Source organism: Haematobia irritans, chromosome 2 (genome assembly GCF_050003625.1).
Source record: "Haematobia irritans isolate KBUSLIRL chromosome 2, ASM5000362v1, whole genome shotgun sequence".
Taxonomy (NCBI): Eukaryota; Metazoa; Arthropoda; class Insecta; order Diptera; family Muscidae; genus Haematobia; species Haematobia irritans.
Window position 1 is genome coordinate 102906080 of NC_134398.1, and position 23796 is coordinate 102929875.

Consider the following 23796-nt stretch of genomic DNA (forward strand, 5'->3'; position numbering starts at 1 on the left):
TCTATTATTTATTTATTACATTCATATTAAAGTAGTATTTGTGAACATGAATACATTGAATAGGGAAGATGAAAACCGCTACTCCTTTTTTGTATATGTATTTGAGTTAAGATTTTTCTGGAATACTGTTGCTTAATAAAGTTGATGTCAGTCGCTTACAGAAATTATAAAGCTCAACAAGTGTTTTTTTTTTTTGGTGACTTCTTTTTGCCTGTTGGTCTGGTTTTATATTGGAACATTTAATAACAATTATGCTCTTTGATTACAAAGGAAATTTATCGATCGACTAGAAAACCACGAAAATCCTGCGATGACTGATATATACAGGACTGAAAAAGCTTCCAACTGGTCTAATCCCTCTTTCCTATCCCCCGTAGGGATAGTAAATGAGAACCTGGACCTCCACCAGCCATACACGACCCCGTCATTTTTCGTCACATCTACCCCTAGCTCACACAGAGAATAAACACCATCGGCTGTGATACTATCAAGTTTTTCTTTCATATTACTCACTTAGTTCTATGTTGTCACATAGTAACTTACCGTTTAATTTCATACATATTAGCAGTTAGCAACCCATACATGTTAACTCTCACATTGATTTACATATATATACATATATTATATAAAATATATTTATATTTTCCGTACTATTGTACACCCCGTTATTTCTTACATATTCTATATATACATTTTAAAGTTCTGTTGTGTTAAGATGTTTATTTATCAAAAGCATCCTGTCGTTTTAGTTTTAAGTGTTATCTAGTTTTTATCCCCATTAACAGATAAACTCTGTCTGCCATAGTTTAATGCCTAGAGCAAGCATTGAAACTTAATAAGGCTGTCATGGTACATTGTACCTCTCACTTTTACCTCTTGCACACAGATAAAAATAAGTTTGAGAACCAATAGCTTTTGTTGGAAAACCAATAACAAAAATTGTTAATTTTCCTGCAACAAACTAATTTGTACTTTTAATAACCATTATTACAAAAAAGTTGTTAGCAATCGTTACCATCAGAAGGCAACAAATAATTTGTGTTCTCAGTAACATAATTTGTAAGTAATTTGTTGAGCAACAAAATATTTGTTGCTGAACGTTACATTTAATCCTCAACAAATATTTTTGAATTTGAACGAAAAAATTTGTATGTGGTTTGTTGGAGTCTATCAATGACTGTAACAAAACCCTAATCAGTACAGACAAAATATTATCACCGAAATATTTTCAAACACTTAAATAAATTTGAAAACTGATTCAATAAATATGGAAATTGCTTCAATTAATAATTTAATCAAATCCACATAAAAACCAATTAAAAAATGATTGATATTTGTTAAGTGATTCAAATAATCTGTTAATCAATTCGGAAATAATTTTCAATTAAAAACGTGATTGAAAAATTTTCCGTTACCATTAAACACTAACGGAGCTTCGTGAAAATGGGGGTATTTCACGAAGCTCCGTTAGTGTTCCGTTAACTAACGAACTTTTAAACCTATTATGGACATAGCTGTCACCTGTGTATATATTCCATATGCCATTTAGGAACTTAACTGCGAAAAATTTTCAGTTAAAGTTAACCAGAGGGCAGATATTTGCAATTTACTTTCTGTTAACTGACAGTTAAAGCCTAACGGAACTATATGAAAATTACCATTAATTGTATTTGTAAAATTTGTATTGTAAAATTGAATAGTTTTGAGCGCTGGAGAGAAACGAGAACAATAGAATGTGTATTTATTCAACAACGTATGAGGGAGAGGTCAGCCTGTGAAAGAAACTCGTAACGAACGGCTGAGTTTTTGTTTTTCGCGAAAACCGAAAAATATACCTAACCTGATTGGCGAGATTCTGTCTGCTGCGTTCGAAATGTGTCCATACATATATTGAACACAATTACAAACCACAACAAAGAGTTGAAATAAATAGTGTGCAACAAAAATGGCCATGCGGTAAGGGTCTTAAAAAAATATATAACAGAACATTTGGAATTACATGTGTGTGTTTTGGTATTATATTTTACGTGTGTTTTTCAGTTTGAACCCAAGCAGAGAGTTTATAATGCAACCCAGCTATGCTGATAAACAACCTAATGCCCGATGGATCCAACTCATCGGCTAGCGGCTGCCACATCAGTGTACGTGTTATTTCGTCCGCCTTTTTGTGTTGGAGGAGGTGCATCCCGAGGAACCTTCTCCCGTTTGCTTTTGGTCGGAGCCGGGATAGAGGAGAACCCCGGACCATGGCACTGTTCGGTCTGCCGAAACCAAATTCACCATCGTTCGGTTTCGGTGAGGTGTAACCGGTGCTTGGAATGGGTGCACTTCCGGAATTGTTCCGGCTTAACATCACTGCGGGACTATAGTAGAGGTGTGCACGTGACACGAAATTGTCGTGACTCACGAAAATTTTCGTGAGTCGTGAGTCACGCTCATGACAACAGCGTGAGTGTGCGTGAGCGTGATTAACAAACCAAAATGTCGTGCGTGAGCGTGAGTCACGAAAATAATATCTTCGTGAGTGTGCGTGAGTAATGAATTACACTCACGACAATATTCCTGTTCACCACCATAAAACGCTTAAGAGTTAAAATCAATTACAATTCTAGTGACACCTGAGATGTTAAGAGTTTAATAACACTCTCGATTTAATAATGCTCATGTTTTCAGACACTTCGGTAAGGTAAATTAATCATAAAATTATTCGTGAGTCACGATATTTTTCGTGATTCACGGTATTTTTCGTGAGTCACGGTATTTTTTGTCAGTCACGACGTTTTCGTGCGTGAGTGTGCGTGAATACAAATTTTCTTTTCGTGAGTGTGCGTGAGCGTGAGTCCTACCAAAAAATATCGTGCGTGAGTGTGCGTGAGTATGATTTTGCTGTCGTTAGTGTGCGTGAGCGTGAGTAAACTATTACTCACGTGCACACCTGTAGACTATAGTCATACTGACTACGTGGCAGGATGCTGTGCCAGTGATAACAGCAGTGGGCAGTGTTACCGTTGTGCGACTTTTTTAAAATATTCAAAGAAAATGTTCTAAATTTAATAATTTTTTACGAATAGGTATATGCCGTCATGCGCCTTACGCGGTATTTAGGTTTGTTCAGTCGTTATTTATGTTCATACCATTTCAATCATTGTCAGCTGATCAGCTGTTGTCAATTAAATTTTTCTATGTCGGCGGAAAATTCCGATGGCGAATCCAATTCGAAAAAAACCAAAAGTTTCAAGGAGCTATACGAATGAATGGGAACTGCAATATAAATGGGTTACACAAGATGCGGAAAACAAGCGCCCATTTTGCATTGTATGCAAACAGCTTTTACCCATTCAAAAAAATCATCTTCGTCGTCACGAAGAAACGAGAAAGCATAAAGACAAAATGAAGCATTCTACGGAAAATGAAAAGATAAAGCTCGTACAATTTCTGCCTAATCGTATCAATGATTTTCGCAAAAATTTTGCTATTGCAGAGATGAAGTTAGTTATGCGTATGATTGCTAAAAAGCATTCTTTTAATTCTATGGAAAGTATTGGAAAATTCAACTCTTCTATTTCCCTAACTCAAATATAGCCAAATCGGTAGTAATAAAATCAAGTATTACAATTCCATTTTATATGTACCATCGTTTAGGTGACATGCGGTCGTACAAAGTCTGCCTAAATTTCACGATTCCTTAGCAACTAAGGTCATCGTTCTGTTGTACGCAAAATGCAAACACAACCGTTTAGTCTTATAATTGACGAAACCACTGATATTTCAACCGATAAGTGCGTAGTAATGGTGGTACGACAATTCGACAAGGAGCGTGGGAAGACCGAAGACAAATTTTTCCGTTTAGTTCAACCAGAGAATGGTAAAGGGGAAACAATTTCAAAATCCCTTCTAGAAGCACTAGACCAGCATAAAATATCCCTAACAAATTTCATTGGGTTGGCCACTGACAATGCGTCATCAATGGTTGGGGAAAAAATGGCGTTTTGGGGTTACTGAGAAAGAAACTTCCCCATTTATTTCACCTTGGTTGTGTATGTCACTCAGTCTGGATTGTATACCAGAAGATGTGGAAAAGTTGCCAAGGAATATTTTCAATTTTTTCAAAAGTTCCAACAGGAAATTGGATTTTAATAAGCTCCAGAACCTATTTGATGCTCCAGAACACCAGCTACTGAGACTTTCCGATACTCGATGGCTTTCATTTGAATCGGAAGCAAAACGAATTATGGAGGAATGGAATGTACGCTGCATTATTTCAATCGAGCTCAATTCGAGGAAAAGTGTTCAAAGACATTGGACAAAATATATCCTATTCAAAAAGGTTTGTCACCCACAAATTTGATTTACTTGAAGTTTCTACACTAATAGAAAAAGTTTCGTTATATTAACGAAATGTGTCGTTAAAAGTCAGCCAACGAAACAAATTCGTTAACACAACGAAGGTTAGGTTATGTGGCAGCCCGATGTATCAGGCTCACTTAGACTATTCAGTCCATTGTGATACCACAGTGGTGAACTTCTCTCTTATCACTGATTGCTGCCCGATTCCATGTTAAGCTCAATGACAAGGGACCTCCTTTTTATAGCCGAGTCCGAACGGCGTTCCACATTGCAGTGAAACCACTTAGAGAAGCTTTGAAACCCTCAGAAATGTCACCAGCATTACTGAGGTGGGATAATCCACCGCTGAAAAACTTTTTGGTGTTCGGTCGTAGCAGGAATCGAACCCACGACCTTGTGTATGCAAGGCGGGCATGCTAACCATTGCACCACGGTGGCTCCACACAACACAACGAAATTTTTCGTTATTATAACGAATTTTCAGTCAATCAACGTAACGTTTCGTACTGTTAACGAATATTTTCATTGTATTAATGAAAATGTTTCGTTATATCAATGAAAAATTTTCGTTGGTTGACTTTTAATGAAATTTTCTTTGTGTGTAGTATATGTTCTTGGAATTATGAACAAGTTCAACAAAGTTTTTCAAAGTGAGTCATCTCAAATCATATATCTTACTTCATACACTGAAGAAATTTTATATACAATCTTCCAAAATTTTATGAAAAAGGATTACATTTTGTTTATTCAAGTTGAAAACGTAAATTATGAAGACGATGAGCATATAAAGAAGATTTCAGACATATACATAGGACATGAAGCAGAAGCTGCTTTAATCGACCAAAATATTAGCGCTGAAAAATGAAAAAAAAAATTAAAATTTTATCTAAGAGTTTGTAACGAAATATTGTCTAGAATAGATATTAATGAAAAAAGACTGAATACTTATTACAACCAACTTTTCTTTCCTCAAAGAAAGATATTAATTATAATGATCTAGTTTCTGAATATACCTTTGTTTGAGGATTTTGTAAATGAATACAAATAGAAAGTAAAGCTAATGATAAGTTTTATGAACAGATATTTCAACTTAAAAACGCCGAGCGTTTCTGGCACAAAATAGGAACAATGCGAAACTCTTTAGAAGAACTGCTATATCCAAATCTTTATGAGTTTGCAGGATATGTATTAACATTACCTCACAGCAGTGCTTGTGCTGAAAGGGTTTTTTCTAAACTTGGGTTAATGAAAAACAAATTAACAAATCCATGTTATCAACGTTAAATTTACTAGACATTGATATAGAAAATTGGATTCCAAGCAATGATTTAGTCCAAAAATATAGAAATGAAGTTTCAAAGAAATGAAACTATAAAAATTATATATTTAATGATATCTCTTTACGTTTAATGAATTTTATGTTGCAATAAGTTGGGACGTTAATTAACTGTTACTTTTTTGGTTTTGTGTTGTTTGATTGAACGTTTTATGTAATAAATATATCTTAAAATAACATAACCACTATAAGCGACTTTTTTTTATCGGTATGCGACTTTTTTGTGCGACTTTTTTTGCAAATGCAACATTTTTTGCGACTTTTTCAAAATTTCGAACGGCAACACTGGCAGTGGGTCATCAGACTATGCGACCCCCGACATCTCTCGCACAACAATATTCTCCCCCGCAGCATCTGACACCCAATATTGTTGTACCAGTTCCGGAATGTGCATCCATTTTGCAATTTAATTGCAACGGGCTCAGAGGTAAGATTAGCGAGATAGTAGATTTTATGAATCGGAAGAGGATCAGGGTCGCGGTGATCCAAGAGACGAAGCTAAATGAGACCTATAGCTTGCGCCATTATGATGGATACAATGTTCTGTGTAAGGATCGCGCTAGAAATGGAGATGGTGGCCTGGCTTTCATATTACACCGTTCCGTGCAGTATAATCCTATCCCGCTTGTGCCAGACACTAGTGACACCCTATATAGAATGTATATTTCATAACCTCTGAACTCCGGACGTTTATAAACCAAAAGAAAGCCAACTTGTAAGGCATCAGAGAATATACAGATCGCCGCTTCAGTGAGCTCCCGTCCCCCTCTCATGATCATGTTGACCAGAGCACGTTCCGGGACATCATCAACGCAGCAGCCGCTTGCTTCATTCCAGCTAGTCGAATTGCCCAAGTGAGGCCCAGCTGAAGCGGCGGAATTCGCAGACGAGCGTGATGAACGCCGTCGTGCTAATCCTGCTGACCCTAGAATCTGGGAACTATATCTAGAGATTAGTAAGATAGTCGACGAGCACAAGCGGAACACATGAAACAATGTAACCTAGGCACAGGAACAGGTAAATTGTGGTCCACAGTGAGAGCCCTCTCGAAACTCGCCGCGAGGGATGATGGGATTTCAGTCACCTTTGGCGACGTGACTGTGACTGATCCGAAGAGATGCGCCACATTATTCAACCGACAGGTTGTCGATCATCCCGAGAGTGATAGAGCGAAAAAGAGAGCCACACGTCGCATACGTGGTCTCTGAGCCGATGACACACCACAATTTACCACAGCCGAAGCTACCAATGTCATCAACAGCGCGAAACCATCCAAGGCGCTGGGTCCCGACGGAATTTCAATGCTAATGCTGAAGCATCTGATTTCAGTTTATGTTCGCATTTAACTTTTTTTATATAGAATTCGAATGATTTTGTCACCGAATTTCAATCATTACATAGTGTATTGAAAAGTGATTAACACAAATAAATTTTTGCAATAGTTGATTTTCAAATAATCTAGTTTTATTTGAAACCAACCTAGAAGGACGGATTCGGAATTCAGAACTAATTACTACTAAATGCCGAAAACATTTTTCTGCAAAATGAAAACTTCGAAAAATTAGCTCAAATTCGTTTTTTACAATTGAACTACATGATATGTTTTGTATGTGATATGTTTGTATTAAAGCCTATGTATATACTATACTTATACGAGGACAGTTCGGTATAAACAGAAAAAAGTTAAGTGTTTTGGAAACTTCCATCTCTGTTATGAACACATTTTAAATTTTGTTTCGATCTGGCAACTCTTTCATATAGAAACAGGTGTTCAAAAAAGACGCATCCAGTTGATATTTACGACTGCAAACGTCAACACACACCTCTCGCGCGAATTGGAAATAAAAAAAAACACTTCCTTTTTTTGTTGCACTGTTCGCGATCCACCAAACAAAAACAATTCGTTTAACACCAATTACGGCACTGTTTCGGAAGCTAATATAATTTATCTTTAATTAAAATAATCTGTGAAGGCTTGCAAAAAAACAATATCTGAGACATACGTGCAATAACTACCATTGCAGAAATGGGAGGAAATGACCCACCGAACCCCCGAAAAATGGCTGTAAACTCAGAAAAACCTGTAAGCAAAAAAATTAAAAGTGTTGATAGCACAACTACCCAGTCAGAAATTTACGATGGTTATAAATATTGAACGTTGTAACAGCGTTGGAACCCAACGTTGAAACAACGCTTGCTAAACAAATTAATTTACGGTTTTTAAATAGTAAATTTTCCATAAAATTATCGTTGAAAATGCATGTTCCACCAATGTCCAATGGTTTTTAATGAGTAATGGAGGTATTATTGTTGATAGGAATTGATTTATAATAGGATAATGTTCCTTTATGATATAAAGTGAATATGTACATTAACAGTGAAACCACTAGGAACAACAATTTGGGTAATTTTACAAATGAGTAGAAAGTTTTAACTAAACTAAACTCTGACATCACGCCAAAACCCAAATATAAGTACTTATTTATCGACTAATTGAAGAAATTTTGTTAAGCATAATTACTTTTTTTTCACATGTTAAGGTGAGTATTAACTTCGAGTTTAGCCGCTTAAATCGCTAAAGTGAAAACTAAATCAGTAAGAAAAATGCACAAAATCATACATATTTGTTGCAAATTTTATTATAACTTGATGGGGAAAAGCCCAAAGCAAATTTTCACAAAGTTTGTATTCCTTAAAATGGATTATTAAAGAAAAGTAATCGTGAAAAAATGACGTTTTTATCGCCTAAACTCGAACTTAATACCCACCTTTAAAGAAAATTTCATTGTTTGAAGGAAAAAATTGGAGTTCAGTATTGCAAGAATGTTCTTTTGGTGCATTTGGGGTAAAATGTACAAATCTTTTGGCGCATTTGGGGTAAAATGTACAAATCTTAAGAAATTCTGAAGTGTTTTGTGTGAAATACGCACATTTGTGTATAACTTTTTCCCTTTGTTAAGTTCATTTTAGTGTCGTAGAGGATTCTCTTTTTAATGTACCTTAAAACTTTTCCAAGAGTGAATTTTGAACTATTACCTATAGGAAATAATAAAGACATATGACTAGCCCCTAAAATCACAAATTTTTCACGATTACTTTTCTTTAATAATTCATTTTAAGGAATACAAACTTTATGAAAATTTGCTTTGGGCTATTCCCCATCAAGATATAAAGAAATCTGCAACAAATATGTATACTTTTATGCATTTTTTACTGATTTAGTTTTCACTTTAGCGATTTTTGACTATATTAAAATAATTTTTTTACCAATTATAAATGTCAATCTTAATTATGTGTTTTTCCTATTAACGGCCATTTTCATGTAGCTCCGTTAGGCTTTAACTGCCAATTAACAGAAAGTAAATTGCAAATATCTTAACTTGCTATGGAATATATATGCAAGATGACAATTTCGTCCATAATACGGTTCAAAAGTAGGTTAGTTAACGGAACACTAACGGAGCTTTATGAAAATGGGGGTAATTGTTAAGTTTTCTGATGTTCCTTTGTAAAGTGTAAAACACTAATTTTGCTTTGTTTCAATAGCGGTTTTAAGGTACTGTAAAATTATAATTCTAACCCTCCTAAAGCATTCTAGAAACAATTGGAAAGACGTATGAAATGTTGTTTTTCAGTGCTTTTTAATGGTTGTAAAAACCATCGATACACCGTATAACGATGTTATCATTTTGGGGTTGTCAAAGCGTTCGTTAAACCATCGGAAAAGCGTATAAAATATGTCGCTTTGAAAACGTTGTTAAATACAATCGATACACCGTGGAATGATGTTATCATTTTGGGGTTGTAACAACGCTTTTTCCCACCGTGTATCAACCGTTCACAACGCTTTTACAACGCTTTTCCGATGGTTTTTTTCTGACTGGGTATAATCAGCAATGAAACAAACTGCTCAGGCGCCAGTACCTCTTCGCCAAATCAAACAATTCATAACCACATCACCTATGATGAAAAACAAATCTTGTACCCTGATATCCATCCAGGCCCGTATTATGTTTCAAATCAAGTCAGCACGAGAACTAAAAACTCGCAACTGCATCTTTTTGAAAAGCTAGAGAATTCAAAGATTCCAGGAAATTTTGAATCCAAAAACATAGGTGTCAACACCTTCAGACTGTCTTTCAACAATGCGAAAGCGGCAAACGATCTTGTCCAAAACACAAGGTTAAATGATATTGGAATGAGAATATACATTCCGGATAGGTTCTTGCAAAAATACTACATAATAAAAAATGTTCCCATCAAATACTCAGGAGAAAGAATCATAAATGAAATCAATGTCAAAAACCTTTTTACAGCTGCTTCATTGTACAGATTCACCTATAAAAATGAGGAAGGTGTCACTAAACCCTCCGAAACAATAAAAATAGGGATTATCTATGATAGCCCCCTCACTGCATTTAACATGTTTTGTACAAAAGCCAAAGTGGATTTATATGTACCGCCAATTCGCCTCTGTGGCGAGGTTTGGACATATTGCTGTCAGATGCAAATCAAAGAAACGATGTTTATTTTGTGGTGCAGATATTATCTGCCCAAACGATTGCAAGGAACAAAAATGTTCAACTTCTTTGTCCTCTACAAAATGTCCAACTGTTTGCAAGGAGTCAAAGTGTATTCTATGCAATCGCACAGATCACAACGCAAATGATTCTCAAATTTGCGAAAAATGGAAAACTGAAAAAAAACTATCAAAGCAATTATGGCCCTGTCAAATATGTCAAAAAAAGAATGATTACAAACTTACAAAAGAACCAATTATTATGAAATTCTCGATGAGGAGCAATTTCAAAACCAATTTCCATCTTTAAAAAACAAACAAAATCAACCAGCTAAAAGAATGAATGAAGAAATCAATAGAAGAATAACAAAAGTGAAATACAGCAAAGTTGTGAAGCTACAACCAAAAAGATACCTGCCAACCGCCAGCCCTCTGAACCTAAACCCAACAAAACCTGCATTTCTGTACCCTAACTTTCGTACTACATGAGAGTTTGAAAAATTATTTTCGTTCTTCGCTTCACAGATGTCGTCCATTCCCAATAACATTAATTGTCCGGAAGGGTTAAAGATTTTAGAGCAGTTTCGTAAAGCTATGCAGTCAGTTCCAGAATCAGTGAATCAGAATTTCCAAAACAAAACTCCTTCAAATCATAATAAACTTTCTACAATATAATATTCAAAGTCTTAATAAAAATAAACAGACACTTGATTTTTTTCTAAATAAACTCAATATAGATATATGTTTTTTAAGCGAAATGTTTAATCTGGAAGATGGAAGCTCCCGTTCAACTATATGCAATTATGACTTTATTTTCAAAAAAAGACACGACAATTAGGGTGGAGTCGCTATTGTCTTCAAAAAATGTATAAAAATGAAAAAAAAAATTCAACTTAAAACCGATCTCGACATTTTAATTTGTGAAACCACAAATATGTCACCAAACTTTGTTCTAGTCTCATTGTATTTTCCGCACTCTGTAAAAGCAAATTTATTAAAAATTGAATTAGAAAAATTGTTGTGCCTTTTGGAAGGAAAATCAAATGTTTTTATTTGTGGCGATTTTAATGCCCGGTCAAAATCGTTCGGCGACCACTGTGATTCTGTGTGTGGTACAATGATCAGAAGTTTTTTGACTCTTCTACTTTCCGCTGCCTAAATGATGGTAATATTACATTTAAAAGATCATTTTCCGATAGTTGTCGTGGGTCAGTACTAGATCTCAGTTTTGCGAATTCGAACTTAAATACAAGTTGGAATGTAGTTAATAACACAATCGGCGGCAGTCACCATTACCCGATCCACATCAAAGTAAATTGTACCACAAAAATAAAACAAAGTTTTCATGCAAAAAATAAACTCTTAAAAAATATAAATAACCTTGAATTAAACTCAAATATGTGTGATGTCAAAAGTGCCTTTAATAATGAATTAAAATCAGCAAGATACAAAATAACTCCGGGTAGAATCCCTAAAAGATGGTGGAACGAACAAACAGAAAAGCCTTTTCGCCAAAAAATAGTTGCTCAAAGAAAATTTGATCGTGACAAAAATAATATTAACGCTATGCTTCTTCGTGAAGCCATCCTAAATTTCCAAAAAACCGTCAAAAAGCAACTTTGTTAAAAAAATTGACAAACTAAACACTAATCCAAACGCGAAATCACTTTTCCGTTTTGTCCGTGGATGTAAAAACTCTCTAAACTCCACCTTCGCTTCAAAATGGTGTTCAGATAACAACAAAAACTACTTAAATTACCTCAAACAGCAAATTCCAAATAATACACTGCAAATTCAGCCAGTAAACTTCTCGAATTCGTCTGCCCTTTCACATTGGAGGAGCTTCTGCACATTTTAAAAGGTAAGAAAACCCCCCTCGGCTGCTGGTATAGATGGAATCACAACTTCTCAATAAAATCCAAAACAAAATTTTTGGAAGCCATCAACAAAGAGTGGCCTACATGCCATATATCTGAGGACTGGCGTAAAATCAAAATAATTCTTATTCCAAAACGGGGTAAAGATCTGGAAGACTACAAGAACTTCAGACCAATAGCCCTTATCTCTGTGCTTTTAAACATCATAAACCTTATGATCAAGGAAAGGCTACAAACTTTCCTGGATTTCAACAACATACTACCTCAAAGGAGTTTCGCTTACAGGAAAAACATGCCCTCCGCTATATGCCTCAATGACTTTTATAGAGCAAAAGGTGAGAAATGCGTTCTGATATCTTTAGATATCAGTCGTGCCTATGAATGTGTAAACATCACAATACTTCACAACATTCTTCTTAATATAAATTGCCCCATGCAAATCTCAACATGGATAATAAATTTTCTCTGAAAACAAACACTAATTATGGGAAATGAAAGTGTCGAAATCCTAAACGGCATTCCACAAGGTAGCTGCCTCAGCCCCACACTTTTCACTCTATACACTTTGGCTCTTCACGGCTTCGCAGATGATAAAACACATATTTTCCAATTTGCTGATGATTTTATCATATTATGTCATGACAAAGATTTCGACACTGCCACAAAATTACTTCAGATCAAAATTATCCAATTTGCCTCAATGCTCAATACTCTAAACCTCCAAAGAATTGCAAAGAATGTTCAACTGTCGAACGGAACGGACGTGTTTTTTAATAGCGGATAAACTCATCGTAATAGGTACCTACTAAGAATTTCAAGTGTGGTGGGATATTAAGCCACCATGCAGCGAAATTCCAAGTCATCCACTGGTTGCTAACTTCAGGGCCCAGTGGACGGGTATCGACTGGAGTTATAAATTTGGGCAATGACCAAGAGTTAGGCTCAATTAGTCGACCTGTAGACGTGTCGACAGGTGGCGACACTTTGACAAGTCGTACTTTTTCTAAGGTAACGACATAAAAAGGAGGTAATCCCTCACGAAAGAGATTCAAGGAACGCAGAAATGCTTTGTTTATCCTAAAGAAGTTAGGATCAGTCGACCCAAGCACGCTGTCGGCTAAACAAAGCGATTCCTTAAAATGGGCTCAAGGAATTCTTGAGGCTGGAAAAAGGGAACGATCACCGGATGAGCTGCCATCCCCCAAAAGGGATCAAAGATCGTTTGCCTCAGTTGCTAAAGACAGCCTTATGATGGCTATCATTAATAAAGGAGCATTGGATGATATGGTTCCAAAGCAAAAATGGTGGGAAAGTGAGAATGTTCTGTCTGTCGTCTACTCACAGGTGCTGGAAAAGTTTCCCGGTCCAGATCCTCGACACCAAGAGGCTGGTTGGTATCAAGGACGATTTAAGCTAGTCGCATTTGAGGACCAGAGGTCTATAGAATGTTTTAAAGCTGCTCTGACACTAATTGGTGAAGTTTGGGAAGGAGCTGCTCTAGAGTTAGTCGAGAAGAAAGACATACCGGCTAGACCTAGAAGTAAGCGGATCCTCTTGCGAAGTCGAGGGAGATACCAAAGTTGAAGACATGGATAGACGCCGTATGCGAGAGGAGGTTTCTATTGCCTCAGAACTCACCAAAGTTGAACCTATGGTTATTGCGAGAGTCACCGAGATCTGAAGAGGACATTCTTGATGACTCGATTGAAGCGGCTGATGTGACGGTTGTTGAAAATCTCGATGGTCCTACGGATCCTCCAGATAAATCTTCACCATTGTAAGGCTGCATGCTCTGCCTTAAAAGTTCTCCTGATGAAAGGGGACATAGATATAGTTCTTATTCAAGAACCATATGTTTATAGAAACAAAATATGTGAATTAAGTACTCCGGGGTTCAAACTATTGCAGTATACTGGTAATGATGTAAATCGAGCCTGTATATTTGCTAAAAACGAGCTTAACTTGTTTCTGCTTTCTTCAATGTGCAATGCAGACACTGTCGTTGCCAATTTAGAAATAGCCAAATGCAAATATTGGGGAATCTTCGGTCTACATGGGACATGACAGGGAGATGCCTCCATGTGCCGTTACGACCTTAGTTGAGGAGTCACTGAAAACAAAGACGAAACTCATTATGGGATGCGATGCGAATGTGCATCATAGTAAATGGGGAAGTAGTGATACTAATGCAAGGGGAGAGTCGCTAATAGAGTTTATTTTGCGTACTAATCTGGTAGTTTGCAACAAGGGAGATGCCCCAACCTTTGTAACTAAAAACAGGCAATAGCTTTTGGACATCACCTTGGCCTCGCAAGAACTGAATGGAATGATATCTGAGTGGCAGGTTTTAAGTGAACACAGCTTCTCAGATCATCGCTTCATCAGTTTCAAATTTGATGTTCATACCACCAAGACCATATTTCCGCCAAATGTTAGGAAAGCTGACTGGAATAGGTATAGGGAATCGTTCAATATGATGATACCGGAAATAACAGAGACAAATATGAGAAATGTGCAAGATATCGAACACGCAGTGGAGCGGATTACTAAGGCCTTCAACATCTCACTGGAAGCTGCATGCCCTAGAGGGAAGCCAAGGGGGAAAAATCGACCACCATGGTGGTCTACGGAATTAAGTAATATGAGGAAATCCTGCAGGAAGCTCTTTAACAAGGCAAAGTCCACCAGAGCCCCTGAGGATTGGGACGCTTACAAGAAGAATCTGAGAGGATACAAGCGAGAACTGAGAAAAGCTCAGCATAACTCTTGGAATGATTACTGCAGCAGTATTGAGAATACGTCCGCGGCTTCCAGACTACGGAAGGTTCTAGCATCCACCTACTCCGCTCCAGGTTTCATTAAAACATCGAAGGGCAATTGGACAACGTCCAGTGAGGAGACTATTGGACACACATTTTCCCGGAAATCAGACGGTTGAACCATGTACTGACGGTGCCACAGTTGCTCAACGGTCGTTTCCTGTCGAGGAAATTGTATCAGAATCTAGAATAAGATGGGCGCTAAATAGCTTTGGACCATTTAAATCCCCCGGACCTGATGGAATTACTCCGGCGGAGTTACAAGCAGTAACTGACAAAATTATCCCCTGGTTGTCGGTGATATATAAAGGATGTATCAACTTATCATATATCCCAGGAAAGTGGAGGGATACAAAAGTCGTTTTCATACCTAAAGTGGGAAAAGCCTCTCACTCGAGGGCGAAGGATTTCCGACCAATCAGCTTATCCTCACTCCTACTTAAGACTCTGGAGAGGATTATAGATATTTATCTTAGAACTAGCATCGATTCAAGTTTGTTCTCGAAACGACAGCATGCATACTCGAAGGGCAGGTATGCTGAGACCGCATTACATGAACTAGTCAGCTTTATTGAAAGCTCACTATCTGTCAAAGAATACACAATCGTGGCGTTTCTAGATATCGAAGGGGTGTTCAATAATGTCCATTCGAGCTCGATATTAAATGGACTGACAACTCTGAATGTTGATCCATGTATACTTAGGCTGTTAGACGAACTTCTAATGAAAAGACGTATGTCAGCCACACTAGGACAAACAAACATACAAAGGTATGTGAACAGAGGCACTCCCCAAGGAGGAGTACTATCACCTCTTCTTTGGAATGTTGTTATAAATAACCTTCTGGTTACCCTAGAAAAAGAAAGGATAAAAGTGGTGGCATACGCAGATGATGTGGCTCTGGCAGTCAGGGGAAAATTCCCATCCACAGTCAGAGATATTATTCAGAGGGCCCTCCGGATGACTGAGAAATGGGGTAAATCCTGCAAAGACAGAATTAGCCCATTTCCTTAGGGGGTATTGAAATTCCCTTTGGTGAGTGTGTTGTTGTTGTTGCCCTTTGGAGTTGGTATTTTCGAGTGTTTCGGGAAATAAGCATACTCCAAATGGGGGTTTGCAGTCCTTGGACAGGGTTGAAAACCCTGTGTCCGTCCCGGGCCGTAGACCCGACTGCAACGAGGGCGGTTGGTGAGTGTGCAAAATACCTTGGCGTTATTTTGGACAGGAAGCTGAACTTTAAGCTTAATATTGAAGAAAGGGCGAGAAAAGCAACGGTAGCTTTGTACTAGGAAACAAGTAAGGAAAGTCTAAAGTCGGGCGGGGCCGACTATATTATACCCTGCACCACTTTGTAGATCTAATTTTTCGATACCATATTACATCCGTCAAATGTGTTGGGGGCTATATATAAAGGTTTGTCCAAATACATACATTTAAATATCACTCGATCTGGACAGAATTTGATAGACTTCTACAAAATCTATAGACTCAAAATTTAAGTCGGCTAATGCACTAGGGTGGAACACAATGTTAGTAAAAAACCAGTAAGGAAAGTCTAAAGTCGGGCGGGGCCGACTATATTATACCCTGCACCTTTTTGTAGATCTAAATTTTCGATACCATATCACATCTGTCAAATGTGTTGGGGGCTATATATAAAGGTTTGTCCCAAATACATACATTTAAATATCACTCGACCTAGACAGAATTTGATAGACTCTACAAAATCTATAGACTTAAAATTTAAGTCGGCTAATGCACTAGGGTAGAACACAATGTTAGTAAAAAAAAATATGGGAAACATATAAATCTGAAGCAATTTTAAGAAAATTTCGCAAAAGTTTATTTATGATTTATCGCTCGATATATATGTATTAGAAGTTTAAGAAAATTAGGGTCATTTTTTCAACTATTCGACTAAGCAGTGGCGATTTTACAAGGAAAATGTTGGTATTTTGACCATTTTTGTCGAAATCAGAAAAACATATATATGGGAGCTATATCTAAATCTGAACCGATTTCAACCAAATTTGGCACGCATAGCGACAATGCTAATTCTACTCCCTGTGCAAAATTTCAACTAAATCGGAGCAAAAAATTAGCCTCTGTGGTCATATGAGTGTAAATCGGGCGAAAGCTATATATGGGAGCTATATCTAAATCTGAACCGATTCCAACCAAATGTGGCACGCATAGCAACAATGCTAATTCTACTCCCTGTGCAAAATTTCAATTAAATCGGAGTAAAAGATTGGTCTCTGTGGTCATATGAGTGTAAATTGGGCGAAAGCTATATATGGGAGCTATATCTAAATCTGAACCGATTTCCACCAAATTTGACACGCATAGCTATAATGCTAATTCTACTCCCTGTGCAAAATTTCAACTAAATCGGAGCAAAAAATTGGCCTCTGTGGACAAAGGAGTGTAAATCGGGCGAAAGCTATATATGGGAGCTATATCTAAATCTGAACCGATATGGATGATATTTTGCAAGTTTTTCGAGACTCATAAAATATTGAGATGTACGGAATTTGAGGAAGATCGGTTGATATACACGCCAATTATGACCAGATCGGTGAAATATATATATGGCAGCTATATCTAAATCTGAACCGATTTTTTCCAAAATCAATAGGGATCGTCTTTGAGCCGAAACAGGATCCTATACTAAATTTTGGGACAATCGGACTAAAACTGCGAGCTGTACTTTGCACACAAAAATACATCAACAGACAGACAGACAGACGGACAGACAGACGGACAGACAGACAGACAGACGGACATCGCTAAATCGACTCAGAATTTAATTCTAAGACGATCGGTATACTAAACGATGGGTCTCAGACTTTTCCTTCTTGGCGTTACATACAAATGCACAAACTTATTATACCCTGTACCACAGTAGTGGTGAAGGGTATAAAAATATGGGAAACATTTGAATCTGAAGCAATTTTAAGGAAACTTCTCAAAAGTTTATTTATGATTTATCGCTCGATATATATGTATTAGAAGTTTAGGAAAATTAGAGTCACTTATACAACTTTTCGACTAAGCAGTGGCGATTTTACAAGGACAATGTTGGTATTTTGGCCATTTTTGTCGAAATCAGAAAAACATATATATGGGAGCTATATCTAAATCTGAACCGATTTCCACCAAATTTGGCACGCATAGCAACAATGCTAATTCTACTTCCTGTGCACAATTTCAACTAAATCGGAGTTAAAAATTGGCCTCTGTGGTCATATGAGTGTAAATCGGGCGAAAGCTATATATGGGAGATATATCTAAATCTGAACCGATTTGGCTGATATTTTGCAAGTTCTTAGAGACTCATAAAATATTCGGATGTACGGAATTTGAGGAAGATCGGTTGATATACACGCCAATTATGACCAGATCGGTGAAAAATATATATGGCACCTATATCTAAATCTGAACCGATTTTTTCCAAAATCAATAGGGATCGTCTTTGAGCCGAAGCAGGACCCTATACCAAATTTTAGGACAATCGGACTAAAACTGCGAGCTGTACTTTGCACACAAAAATACACCAACACACAGACAGACAGACGGACAGATAGACAGACAGACGGACATCGCTAAATCGACTCAGAATTTAATTCTAAGCCGATCGGTATACTAAAAGGTTGGTCTATGATTACTCCTTTTTGGCGTTACATACAAATGCACAAACTTATTATACCCTGTACTACAGTAGTGGTGAAGGGTATAAAAAGTGGGGACTAAAACCAAAAATTGTACATTGGCTATACACGGCAGTGGTTAGACCTATAATGCTATATGGTGTTGTAGTCTATTGGCCGGCACTTCAGAAACCGACTTGTTTAGATAAAGTTCAGCGTATGGCGTGTTTGTGTATTTCAGGCGCATTCAGCAAGACAGGAACAAATTCCCTTAATGTCATGCTGCATCTATTGCCTTTAGACATTTTGGCCAAACAGTCAGCTGCAACAACGGCTGTGCGGTTGCGCGAGCTATCGCTGTGGTCGGAAAAAAGTTACGGTCACAGTTCGGTCCTCAAAATAATGCCAGATGTGCCTAACGTAGTGGATTACACTTTGACGAGTCCACTTTTCTAAGATTACCTAATACTGTAGTGTTTTTCAGGATGAAATATTAGCAATGTTCCAAAAAATGTGGGCATTAATATATACTCAGACAGTCAACCTGCAATAAAATCCTTGGACTCTGTGTTCCTCAACTCGAAAACGGCCATCGACTGCCGCAAATCTCTCAATGAGATGGCTGAGCAGTACAATATTCTCCTAATATGGGTGCCTGGCCATAGGAACATACCGGGGAACTGCAAAGCGGATGAGTTGGCAAGGCTAGGGACTACCTTACATATTCCAGGGGAACTAGAATTTGTTGGTATGCCCCTAGCTACCTGCAAGCTCATGCTGCGTGAGAAGGCTGTTATGATGGCAAATGTTCGATGGGAGAATTGCAAGGGTTGTAACGACACCAAGCAAATATGGCCCCATTTCAACTTAAACCGCACACTAGATATGCTAACGTCAGATATCACTCCTGATATCTGCTATAACGGGTCGCTGCTTGGTAGGCGATTTTGCAAAAACTATTGGCGCGAAGTATAATGACTATTGTATGAGCTGGCATGATGCGGAGGAAAAGGAATCAATTAAACACCTCTTGTGTGAGTGTCCTGCATTTTGTATAAAACGCAAGCAACTTTTAGGAGCATATAGCTTCAGATTACTGGCGGATCTGGAAAACGTTAACTTAAGCAGTCTGCTAATGTTTTTGGAACAATCTGGTTGGTTCAACGAAGAACAATAATCGAGAAGGTTCAGCGGTTAAAACTAGAAGTGCCCATATGTAATAGGTACTTTTAGTTAATGTGGTATCACAATGGACTGAATAGTCTAAGTGAGCCTGAATCTTAATCGGGCTACCACTTTAATCTAACCTAACCTACGTTGCAAAAGGGCCTACTAAAATTCCCTTAATATCTTTAACCGGAACGCTAATAAAACCCGTAAACTCCATTAAATTTCTTGGCAGAAGCGTTAAAAACAGTCTCTCCTTAAAAGAGCACTATGATTATGTAATCTCCTCATGTTAATGTTCCTTAAATGCTGTAAAAATGCTTACATGCTTGAAATCTGGCTTTCATCCGTCTACTGCAATTAATATCGCAAAATCTCTGATATTCTCAAAAATCGAATACTCGGTCTCATCTATGGCTCATATGCCTTCACATCAAATCAAGAAAATCACCAGCTTCCAGTATCAAATTCTAAGAAGAACTCTCGGTTTAACTAGTGACACACCAACTCATGTCGTCTATGCCTTAGCCGGTGTACTACCACCCTCACAGAGGGCTCACCTTTTGGCTGCGAAAGAATTAATTAGCCTCAAAACTCACAACCGCATAATGTATCACAATATTTCTGAGTCAGCTACGAGCAAAACAAGCCTAGGGATGGTCTACCTCAAATTTAAACATATTTTTGACAATTTGATTATAAATGACTTAGTGTCTGCCTCACCTAAATTGGAAATCAACATTAACCTATTTCAAGGGGACAAACACAGCATAAACAGCTTTTGTTTTAAATCTGTTTTTTACAAAAAATAAGTAGGCTACAATCCGAAGGATACTCCATTTGGGCCACAGAAGCTTAAGTCCAAGAGGAAGCTACTGGTTGTGCTGTCTGCAACATTTCCTCTACTCACAATTTTCTCTTCACCATTAGGGACAAGGTTTCATCTCTTACTAGTGAACTGCATGCAATTGATAAGGCGATAGATTTGATAATTGAAGATGGTATCAGCAAGGCGGCAATTTTCTCAGACAGCAAAAATGCATGTTTACTACTCACTGCTAACTCTGCCAACAACTACATGGTTAACAATATTCAACTCAAAATAAACAACTCAAAAATTCAAAATATATCGATCATATGGACACCTTCTCACATTGGGATAGAGCCTAATGAACATGCAGATTTCTTCGCAAAACATGCTGCTCTAGTTGGTTGTGAAATACACTCGTCCTTCTCTATAAGAGATGCTCAGCAACGTATCCAAAGTGAATTATGGAAGGAATGGTGCGAAGACTACAAAATAAAATGTACTACCAAATGCAAATATCTCGCAAAACTTTTCCCGGAACCTCCAAAAATTCAGTGGTACAAGGGCAGCCGCCTCAACCCATGTGATATCAAGACAATAAATCGACTCCTAGTAGGCCACACATATTGTAAAAACTTCTTTTTCAGATTCCAACATTTGCACTACTTGCAATAAAATTGATCAAATTTTTGATTGCAGGCTCCATACTGAACTATGTGAAAACTACGCGTTTTTCAGGTAATACTCAAATCTTACAAACCTGCTGCAAATTTCAACAATATGGACATCACGGATCTACTCCCTTTCATAAAAAGATCAAATAAAAACATTTAAGTTTAAGAATGGAAATTTCAAAACTCTTATTTATAACAAATTAAATCTTGTTATTGTATAACTAGTCCTGGTATATGTCAGTTGGCTGATAAGTCCCCGGTCTGACACATAGATGGCGTCGCTACTATTAAATGCATATTATTTTTATATAGTACCAACCTTCAAATGATTCGTGTCAAAATTTGACGTCTGTGAGTCAATTAGTTTGTGAGATAGAGTGTCTTTTGTGAAGCAACTTTTGTTATTGTGAAAAAAATGGAAAAAAGGAATTTCGTGTTTTGATAAAATACTGTTTTCTGAAGGGAAAAAATACGGTGGAAGTAAAAACTTGGCTTGATAATGAGTTTCCTGACTCTGCCCCAGGGAAATCAACCATAATTGATTGGTATGCAAAATTCAAGCGTGGTGAAATGAGCACGGAGGACGGTGAACGCAGTGGACGTCCGAAAGAGGTGGTTACCGACGAAAACATCAAAAAAATCCACAAAATTGTTTTGAATGACCGTAAAATGAAGTTGATCGAAATAGCAGAGGCCTTAAAGATATCAAAGGAACGTGTTGGTCATATCATTCATCAATATTTGGATATGCGGAAGCTCTGTGCAAAATGGGTGCCGCGCGAGCTCACATTTGACCAAAAACAACAACGTGTTGATGATTCTGAGCGGTGTTTGCAGCTGTTAACTCGTAATACACCCGAGGTTTTCCGTCGATATGTGACAATGGATGAAACATGGCTCCATCACTACACTCCTGAGTCCAATCGACAGCGACCGGTGAACCGTCTCCGAAGCGTGGAAAGACTCAAAAGTCCGCTGGCAAAGTAATGGCCTCTGTTTTTTGGGATGCGCATGGAATACTTTTTATCGATTATCTTGAGAAGGGAAAAACCATCAACAGTGACTAGTATATGGCGTTATTGGAGCGTTTGAAGGTCGAAATCGCGGCAAAACGGCCCCATATGAAGAAGAAAAAAGTGTTGTTCCACCAAGACAACGCACCGTGACACAAGTCATTGAGAAAAATGGGAAAAATTCATTAATTGGGCTTCAAATTGCTTCCCCACCCACCGTATTCTCCAGATCTGGCCCCCAGCGACTTTTTCTTGTTCTCAGACCTCAAAAGGATGCTCGCAGGGAAAAAATTTGGTTGCAATGAAGAGGTGATCGCCGAAACTGAGGCCTATTTTGAGGCAAAACCGAAGGAGTACTACCAAAATGGTATCAAAAAATTGGAAGGTCGTTATAATCGTTGTATCGCTCTTGAAGGGAACTATGTTGAATAATAAAAACGACTTTTGACAAAAAAATGTGTTTTTCTTTGTTTGACCGGGGACTTATCAGCCAACCTGTTAGAAAGGAAAAATTAGAAATGCGTGCTGTCATTAAATATTTACATAAAAAAGGTTTATCGGGACAAGAAATTCATAATGATATGGTGAATGTGTTAGGTGAAAGTGCTCCTTCATATGCAACAGAAAAAAATTGGGTTGCTGAATTTAAACGTGGTCGTAAAAGCATTGAAGTAAACCACGTCGAAAAACAGCAACAACAACAGAACTTGTAGCGAAAGTGCATGATATGGTATTAAATGATCGACGAATAAAAGTGTGTGAAATTGCTAATATCATGGGCATCTCAAATGATCGAGTCCATTTAATTTAGCATGAAGAACTACAGACGAAAAAGCTTTCTGCAAGATGTGTGCCGCATTTGTTAACAGTCGATCAAAAACGCATAAAAATGAACATTTCTCAAGCTTGTTTGGATCGCGAAATAAAATGGATTTTAAGCGTCGCTTCATAACTGTTTATGAGACATGGATCCACCACTATACTCCAGAGACAAAAGAACAATCCAAACAATGGACTGAAGCTGGAGGAAGTGCCCCAAAGAAGGCAAAAACAATTCAATAGGCTGGTAAGGTTATGGCAACGGTTGTTTGGTACTTCAAAGGTATTTTATTGATTGACCATCTGCAAAAGGGTAAAACAATAAATTCAGAGTACTATTGCAACCTTTAGGATCAATTAAATGTACAAATTCAAGAAAAACGTCCTGGCTTACAACACAAGAAAATAATTTTTCATCAAGACAACGCACCAGCGCACAAGCGTGTTTTAACAATGGCTAAAATCAACGAATTAAAGTACGAGTTGCTTGACCACCCACCTTATTCTCCTGATTTAGCTCCCAGTGACTTTTACTTGTTCCCAAATCTAAAAAAAAATCTTGCTGGCAAGCGTTTTACCTCAAATGAAGATGTAATTACAGTTGTAAACCACTATTTTGAAGACCTTGAGGAAAACTATTTTAATCAAGGGATAGAATTGCTAGAAAAGCGTTGGACTAAGTGTGTTGAAGTTTCAGGAGATTATATTGAAAAATAAAAATATTTTTGAAAAACTAACTATTCTCTTTCATTGATAGGCTAAGAACT

The 23796-nt window shown here is 37.4% G+C and overlaps 1 protein-coding gene and 1 long non-coding RNA gene across 4 annotated transcripts in view; both read right to left on the minus strand.

Annotated features, from left to right (window-relative positions):
- The window catches only part of LOC142223579 (uncharacterized), a 379474-nt gene that overhangs the window by 252068 nt on the left and 103610 nt on the right, over positions 1–23796 (minus strand). The gene's annotated exons all lie outside the window — the stretch shown is intronic.
- Positions 1–23796, minus strand: part of Nup154 (nuclear pore complex protein Nup154) — a 186260-nt gene that overhangs the window by 65619 nt on the left and 96845 nt on the right. The gene's annotated exons all lie outside the window — the stretch shown is intronic.